The 7784-nt window shown below is 37.7% G+C and overlaps 1 long non-coding RNA gene across 1 annotated transcript; it reads right to left on the minus strand.

Moving 5' to 3' along the window:
* Positions 1-832: 832 nt before the first annotated feature.
* LOC120437492 lies at positions 833-4796 on the minus strand. The gene is made up of 6 exons (XR_005611169.1): positions 4559-4796; positions 3699-3843; positions 2122-2581; positions 1738-1810; positions 1293-1442; positions 833-1193 (listed from the first exon to the last, which is right to left on the minus strand). It is a non-coding gene; the product is annotated as an uncharacterized LOC120437492 (long non-coding RNA).
* Between the last annotated feature and the right edge of the window lie 2988 nt (positions 4797-7784).

Here is a 7784-nt window from a genome sequence, read left to right on the forward strand (position 1 = left end):
AGAATCTTATATTCTTGAAAGAAAAACCAGAACATCTGGCACTTCTACTCTAATTTACTGGGTTTGTAGATCAGTGACTTCTTGTCAGGCAGGAAGTCTGTAAAATAAGGCTGAAGTGATGGACAGCAGCCTCTTGCCAGAGAACAGTGTGACAAACAGTCTATGTGTGGGGTCATCAGCATCTTCTTAGCAGCGATCATGGCACAATGCAGTCTGCTTTTATTCCTTCCTCTCAAACAGGAAGTCAGTAATCCACCTGAAAGTGGAAATAAAGTCCACAAAAAGTTAGTCTAGCATAAGGTCTTTCAGAGACCATGTTCTCTGTCAGAAAAGAGTGTACCTAAATCTTTGGAAAGTTATCAACTGACACAATCTACCCTGATGAGGGCATGTGTGTGAGTACTTGGTAACTATGTACAATCTCTCTATATAGCTTTAATAGTCACAATTCTTTCTATTCATTCTAGTACATTATATAGTGGAGCAGTTGTTGGATATTATAACCCTGCAACTGTTACATTTGTTAGAGCAAATTCACTGAAACACTAAAACTCTGAAGAGTGATGACTTGGAAACCAATACAGCCTCAAGATGCTGCTAATAACAGTAAAAACAAGGACCTTTGCTCAAAACAGGAATGCAATCGCAGTAAAAACTGTTCTTTTCCTCCTCATCTTTCTCCTTGTTGTTCTCCATTTTCTTCAGTTGGAATTTACTAATTTAGTGCTGCCGCCTCAAATCCTTTGAAGTATATGTAAATACATTTTGTTATTAAATTAAATAAGACCCTTAAAGTTTGCAAAGCATTTATTAAAACATTCAGGAATAACAAACCACCACAAAACAATGAACTAATTAACTGATTTTTTTTTTCAACTTATTTAATTTTCATCTTTAACTAATTACTTACAGATAAACAACAGATTAAAAAAAGAAATACATTAGATAATTAACTAAAAATGCTGGGAAAATAATAAAGAGCATTACTCCTCTGGCATCAGAATATCTATTACGGTGCCCTTTTCATAATTCAGCAGGATCACTGAAGGGAGGATTTCTGGGGTGTCTGGGAACACTTTTAGCCACACATCAGATGACACAATGTGTGGAATGTCATCGGAGTCCAGGACCTCTTGGTCTTGGCCAATGGTTCTGTAACCTCTTGGCTTAATCTCATGGATCCCACTTCCAGGCTGTAGATAATAAAAGAAGAAGAAAAGAAAAATAACTTCATTGCCAGTTTAAGACCAGTACTAAGAGCATCAAGAAACTGCATAAAGTAATTTACCAACCTTAACCACAGTAAATGGTGATGTATGAAGAGCAAAGCCATGTGACTGCGAGTTGCTGCCTCTTAAGTGACTGATCTCTACCGGAGATCCGATACAGACTGGGGTGAGCACAGCCTCTCCCCAGAGTGCCACATTCACCTCTGACTCATCCTGTAAAATTAAAACATGCTGTAAGCTCTCTCCCTCTCTCTGTCTGTCTGTCTGTCTCTCTCTCTCTCTCTCTCTGTCTGTCTGTCTGTGTCTCTCTCTCTCTCTCTCTGTCTGTCTGTGTCTCTCTCTCTCTCTCTGTCTGTATATCTCTCTCTCTCTCTCCCTCTCTGTCTGTCTGTATCTCTCTCTCTCCCTCTCTGTCTGTCTGTATCTCTTCTCTCTCCCTCTCTGTCTGTCTGTATCTCTCTCTCTCTCTCTCTCCCTCTCCCTCTCTGTCTGTATATATATTCCTTACCTCTTTGAGATTGATGATCTGCAAAGGGATTGCTGGATCCTGCCCCTTTTGAATTTTTTTTCAACGGTTCCATCTAAATGTGACAGAGAAGGACATTTATTTTAAAAATGGACATAAATCTGTGTATTGCAGAAGATAACCGTATCCTATTTTAACTTGTACATAGTTCAGATTTGGCTCTACATGCTGTAAATCTCAAAAGAACCATCCTCTTTCTTTTGTCATTCTCTGATTTTCATTTATTTGATTTTTGTTTTGCAAGTGCACTAAAATAAACATATTGTTTGGTGCGTTAGCTTTAACTTGGAACAGTAAAAATGAAACGGTCAAAACTTTAAGCTACATCTTAATGTGTTAGTAGCAAATTAATGTGGGAAAACTTACAGCTGTGACCCATCCCTTCACTGTCACGTACATCATCTGTGATTGGCTGATGTTGGTCAGTGGGGTCAAGGTGGTGGGTGGCCCCAGAAGCAGCCTTGCCTCGTCCTCCAGCTGCTGACTGACTTGGATGGGTGCACTGACGTACACTGCCGTGTCCTTACTTGAAAGCATTGATCGCGTGCTTCCAAATTTGCCCATTTTGAAATTTCTAATGGTATAGGTTTTACCCTCTTTAATTTGGGAGGCCAAGTTTTCGAATAGCACAAATCTGAACACATTTGTCCCGTCACATACTGCCGCAGTTGTATTATTGTGGACAGTTTTGGGCCTTGCACTTCCATCAGAGAAATGCCAGCCAGTGACTTTAGGGGTTTCTTTAAGACAAACCACTTTGACCGTTAGGGGTGGCAGCCTCGTGTACGGCTCACTGGTACTGCGATGATGCTTTGATGAAGCCATTCTGAAATTACACACACACACACACACACACACACAGAGTTTTATGAGACACCATAATGTCCATTTAATCAAATATGACAAACACAAAAATGTGTTTTTGTGTTTTATATATTGATGTTTTATATATTGATGTTTCATATATTTCCCTTGAGCCTGTGAATTAAAAATAATCTTGATGTTTGTGTAAGCCCTCGGTCATCTTACGCATGTTAGTGTTAAAAACTTGAAAAAAGGGGAGGTTTTGATAAGTTAAAGAAGTCCAATCACATTCTTTTAAGCTCTTAAGACGTCTTTCTTGATATCACACACTCCGTGCAGTAGGAGGCGCCACATATTTTTAACTCTGAATTCATGCATGCCAGGAACAGAGTAAGTGCTGCAGTTTCGGCTCCCGCGGAGTCACGGGGGAGCTCATAACGTGGCACGAGGCAACTGAGGGAAAATTTTAAACCCGAACATGTAGGTAAGACTTATGCGTTTTTCAATGCTCTCTGTGTTAATAACTTGCAATGTAAACTCCACAGTTAATTAGCCAAGAGTGTACAAAGAGCACATGAATTTAAGAGTATAAACTGTGTGGCTAGCGGTCAGTGTACCTGCTACCGTGCTGCTAACATATGAAATTCAAGTCGCACAGGTGTTCATGGCTTAGTTAACGTAAGCAGAGTTACACGGAGCCTTTATAACTAAGAAATATGTCGCATTGTGTTATTTATATGCTGAGAATATCTGTTAAAAACCCATATAGCCTTCTGTAGTCTACATCACTGTTTTATGTTCTTGTCTTTGCATATGTCACGATAACTGAAAAAATGAAAAAGAAAAAAATGGCTAATCTTTTAACAAACCAGTAAAATTTGTTTATTTCACAGAAATTAAAAAAATGTTTAAGGTGATTTCTTTGTCACCTTTGCTAATGTTTAACTGACAGCGTAGCTAAAGGAGTGCCTGCTAACGGGAGATTTCGGGTTTTATAACCGGAGGTTTTAGGTACTTATTATTTGTTCGTGCTGGGGTTTTTTTATACAATAACATCAATTATGGAGTTGTGTTATTGATTTGGGACTACATATTTTGATTTAAGAGATTAACTGTGTGTTTAAACCAATAATACTCACCTATCTTGTGCAGTTACGATTTAGGTGTCAAATAACAGCCAACGGTCTGATGTTCTAGAAGGAATCTGCTCGCGCTCATCAAAGTGCGTGATGTGCTCGAGACAAAAGCCGGTTATCTCGATATGCTTAGTGTGTAGAGGGGTGTCTACTCATAAGACAAACAGTCAGCTGGTTAAAAACTTTCATCATTGTTCACCATATTACAGAGGCACTGTCAGCTCATATTAATGACATCAAGAGTCACCATGAACTGTATCTAGCAGATGTTTTGTGCCTAACATCTGAAGCTGTTACTTTTCAGCTACACCCCCCCAAATATTAGAATTCACCTTGCATTTTCAGGAAATAAGAAGCAAGTACCTTGTAACTAACCTATAGATTGTATTATCTGTCAGGAACAGGAGGAAAGACCCAACTTTGAAATTGCGTATGTGGCCACATTTTGACAGCTGGAACATAAAGAACACATTGTTGTGTAGAACCAGTCCTTAAGACCCTCACGGTTCAAAAAGTATTTTCAATGCCTTGGGTTTAGAAGCAGTAACGGTTGTCGGCTGCCATGTGCAAAAAGTTGCATAATTGGGCACTTTCTAAAAGAATAAATATTTAATTAAATTCAGCAATAATATTTAAATACAAATATGATTGAGTGAATCATTAACTAATCACATGTAGTGTGACTACAAAAATGTACGAAAAAAATATTTTAGCCCAATTGTTAAGCTGCACTTATGTGTATTTATTATAAAACTGTGTTTAAAAGGTCTAGCACAAAGTTTGAACCCATCACTTTACAGCTTATATTAGTCAGATTATTTTTTTATTTTGGTCTACTTCTCTTACAGTATGTGCACACCTACCAGGCAAAGCACAGTTGTCAGTCAAGTTCCTGAAAGTGTAAGACGAGAAATAATATGTTAGTTGTCTGTACAGTGTTATCAGACTAACAGAAATACAAAGCCCACACGACATGATACACTGAACTTATAGTCAGCAGGTTATAGAATAATATAGCACACCAACAGACATAGCAGCCATTTTATAATTCATACTAATTACCTGAAGTATTTCCACTTATGTAAGGCTACTGTTAGACTGTTACTAGCCTTAGCATTGCTGCTAGCGCTAGCATTCCGGCTAGCATTAGCACTGCAGCTAGCGTTAGCATTGCAGCTAGCGTTAGCATTGCAGCTAGCATTAGCAATGCTGCTAGCGCTAGCACTCTTACTGTTAAAACTGAGCCACAATGGCAATAATAAAGCTCATTTGTTACTTTTGTCTCACTGACCGCCAAGAAATATCACAGGGATATCACAGGAACATTCTTTTTGTCAGTTAACACCTGCTAAGGCTAGTGTTAGCAATATAGGTAGCGTTAGCATTATGCTAGCATTAGCATTAAAGCTAGCGTTAGCACTGCTGCTAACAGCAAAATGTCATAAATCTATATAAATGATAGCGAAGGTTATTCTTTTTTTTTCTTTCTTTATTCTTTGAACTCTTTTGAACTCTGTTGGACTTGATATGTGAGTTTAAATGTCAAACATGTATTTTTACCATCATAAAAATAAAACGATGCAGTACTTAGTGTACTGTACTTACCACAGCAGAGAGCACAGCGGAATGACGACAGTTGGTCCAGTGATGGGTTAAAAACAGATGAGGCGTTCAGGTGCTGCTTGGAAATTTGACCATCAGTTTGAACAGCAATAATGAGCATATACATGTCTGTGTGTTGGTCTGTGTGTGTGAGACATAGAGAGATAAAGGGAAAAAATACACTAGACTCATCAGTGTACAAATTGGTATTTTTTGCCCGAGTATAAGCGAATGAGTGACATACAGAAAAATAGGGCAACTGGCATTACATGAGCAAATACAAAGTATTTCATCTTGAACTGTTTTGTGGGTTTTATTTTAAGACTACTTTAAGTGTGTTAGTGGGGAGATAAACTATATACTAGACTATAAACAGAGACATTAAATGAGATTAGATTAGTTAAATGTTAGTTAAAATGTGGGAAAATCAACTACAGACAGGTAGATGCTGTGAGCTTTAATTATCCAGTCAGAAAAAATGATTTTAAAGTCATCAACTGACTCCAACTACCTAGATCTGAAAAACCTGTGTGCAGAAGACAAGTCCACCACTAAACAATAAGCTTGAATTTAATGCTCTACTTAGTTAGCATATACTAACTGCTGACAAACTATTAATCTGTGGCAAAACCCTGTCAAATCTGTCTTATTGTACCTATTGAAAAAGTTCATCTTACTACAACTGCTTAGATGTAACAGACATTTTTAGGTTTAATCTTGGCAGAGAAATGAGAAATGAGAAAACACAATTTAGAGTCAGAAAACATCTGAATGAATATTAAAAGTTCATATTCTTTTATTCACTGAATGACTAAAATGTAATCCCTCCACTTGGATCCACACAGTTTTAAAGGTTTACATCTCTGAGCTTTGAAAGACACGGTGTTGGAAAGAGAAGAACGGTGGCGACGTTTTGAGGGTAAAATGATGGCTGTAGAGCAAACACTGTGGACACAGCAGCAGTTAAAAGAGAAGTGTTTAAGATGAATCTTGGCACAGTGAGAGAGAGCTCGTTAGGCAGGCAGGTGTGAGCCTGGTTGCTATAGTGACTGCACCCAATGGCACGCACACAGACATGCACCTCACTTTTGCTGCTTGAAATGAACAGAAAAGTCAGCCCGAAACAAATCGTTCCCAAATGAAAAGTACATGTCGTATTGACAAAATTCTTTCACCGTGAGCGGCAGCAATGTCCAGTCTACCAAATTCTCAGTTTTCATGCCCGTGGAGTTTATTATATGGTCGTGGTGACAGTGGAAAGACACCATGCTCTTCTGATATTCAAACGAACCTTCTGAGCCATTTTAACATTAGAGTCTATGGAAGAGTTGGAGGGAGGAGGCTGTGCATTGGTGACGTTTATGAAAGAACCATAACACCTAGTACAATAGTAAACACATTGGATGAAAGAGGACAGCGATGGCTACGTTTTGAGGGTAAAATCATACCTGTAGAGCAAACGCTGCGGACACAGCAGCAGTTTTAAAAAAGATTTTCAGATTAATTTTTTTGCTCCTCTCACTCTAGCAGTTGAGCTGTCTCACTCTAGCCCCAACATTCCGCCCCATACACACCCATTATAAACTCTCAAACGGGAGAAAAAACATCATGAAACTTAAACTGGAACTGAAGAAAAAGTATAATAGATATTGAAAAGATAAATACAAGTTGAATAGTTGAATGTCTTGTCTTCGTTTTAAAGTTTGAATGATGGCTCTATGTCAACGTATGTGGAAGTAGTAAGAGTTTAAAAATGAGTAAGTTGAATGAGGATTTGAAGGGATTTGAAGGGTCTCCCCATTGAACATGAGAAATTTTTGTTGAAAAAAGTTGAATAAAATTAAAAATATAAATGTTAAAAATATAAAAATTAAAAATATAAATGTTAAAAATGAGAAAAATAGACGCAGTCATGTCCTAAAGAAGAGGAATCTAATGGTGTTTGAATGGTTTTTCTAAGTTGAACGGTTTTGAAGGAGTAGGAGCACAAAAAACGTACGGAATATATAATAATAATAATAATAAAATAGAAAAATAAAGATTACAACAACAATACTGTGAAAGGACCCTATCTCCAATAAAGGGGAATTCATCATCTGCAGTTCGTAAAAAGTGCCATATTAAAAACAATTCAGCAGACCCTCAGAGTGCGTATACAAACTGTTTTCAGAGGCAGAGGTACGCTTCATGTACTTATCAACTTACCGTTCAGAGGCTTGCATTAGAGTGCATTGGTGCTTGGGCATCTTTTATTTAGCACGGTTATACCATTGTGAATGTAGCTATATAAATAAATATGCTCAAGAGTCTATCATATGTTTGACATGGAACTAAAAATTCGAAAATATATTTTTAAATCAGTAACTTTGCAAATTTAGAGGATTTGTTTTCGGACAACATATGTGTCACATTTTAAACAAGTTTTGAATAATCAGCGCTAACACACAGACATTTATGCGCTGGGTATAACAGACATGCTTACTGTGT

This window comes from Oreochromis aureus, linkage group 3 (assembly GCF_013358895.1).
Source record: "Oreochromis aureus strain Israel breed Guangdong linkage group 3, ZZ_aureus, whole genome shotgun sequence".
Taxonomy (NCBI): Eukaryota; Metazoa; Chordata; class Actinopteri; order Cichliformes; family Cichlidae; genus Oreochromis; species Oreochromis aureus.